A 1,508-nucleotide genomic window follows, 5' to 3' on the forward strand; every position below is an offset into this window, starting at 1 on the left:
TTCTTTAGGGAAATGGGATAAGGAATATCTCCTATTTGGTTCTAACTAGAAGATGGATACAAAGCATGGCGGAGGGTAAGATCTGGCACCACAACAAATGGGAAGGCCGGAGCAAAAGCTAAATAAATACATAGATGCACGCATACACCAAGACTCTTTGCAAGTTGCACAGACAAATCCAGCATTACAAATTGTATGAAACTGGTGTAGATGAGTTAGGGATTTGCACGAAGCCCTTTCCTCTTGGCTGCATCTGAGTCCATTAAAACCAGAGAGTCTGCACCCCAGTCTCCTGCCTGAAGTTGAACTATTAAAAGTGGAGACTAGTCAGGAAAGGGCCCTGAGATCTGGCAACCCTGTTCTCCACCTGTAATATCTAAGGAGAGATGGGGAAGGTGGATTGTTGGGGGCACACAGATGTGGATCTTTTCTCACTCTACACATAGTAATAGGATTCAGATATCACTTCAACTGCAATGCCCAGGGAGTGATGGGATTTGGAGTTTCATGAGGTATTTGGAACTCTCTGCCAGAGAGCTCTCACATTTCACCAAGTAGAGATGCCAGCGTGAAACACAGAGAGGGCTCCTGTACATTTAATGGTTGTGTAGAAGAAAGAGTTCAAGCAGGTGTTGCTTGATACCTAGTTGCGTGACAACTTTCCCCTTCTTTGGTTTTATAAATTTTATTTTACCAGGAAAGAATCCATTAAGGAGGAGAATTGAAAATTGCTCCAAAATATCTATTTATTGGCATCTTGTTCAAATAGGTGATCTTTGAAAACGTACTCAGCCTAGTCAACTCTCTCAGCAGATTTCTTTCTTCTCCTTGCTTAAAGCAGGATTAAAAATTATAAATGAATTCCTGGGATTTCCTTGTTGGGGTTCACGGCCCCATGTCCTGGTACAGTTCTCCAATGTTATTTTTGATCATGTTATCTGAAATCATGGTCTTGTTGTATGTTGCTCATGGCTTAACTTACATATCCTTTTCAGCAGAAAAAAACAAACTAGAATCTGCTCAGAGCTCAAAAGCTCATATGTGCAGTTCTATTTTATTATTTTTGCCTGAAGACCCGCAATACCTACCTTCTATATCTCCCTAAACTGCACCTCACCTATTGACCATTAACCTTTCTGCCTGGAACTTTAGAATGTAGGGTTTTTATCATAGAGGTAGTAGCAATTCCTTTAAATCTGTGTATAACAAGTATGACTAAAAGGAAAGATGAGTGGCAACCAATTCTTGATTTTTGGTAAAAGAAATTGGGTCTTTGGTATAATAATATATGGGGATATTCTTGCTTATGAATACTAAGATAACATAGAGGCTGAGGATTTTGGACTCTAGAATGTATTAAATCAAGAGGAGTTGATGTTGAAGAGAAAACAAGAAAGAAAGAGGAATAATAGAGACTTAGGGCTCATTCACACTGAAGGCATTGCTCTGGAAGGAACTGGGCAAATTCGGGGGGGCCCTCTCCCGAATCTCTCCGGAAGCAAGTGCTG

This window comes from Sceloporus undulatus, chromosome 2 (genome assembly GCF_019175285.1).
Source record: "Sceloporus undulatus isolate JIND9_A2432 ecotype Alabama chromosome 2, SceUnd_v1.1, whole genome shotgun sequence".
In the NCBI taxonomy this organism is placed as follows: Eukaryota; Metazoa; Chordata; class Lepidosauria; order Squamata; family Phrynosomatidae; genus Sceloporus; species Sceloporus undulatus.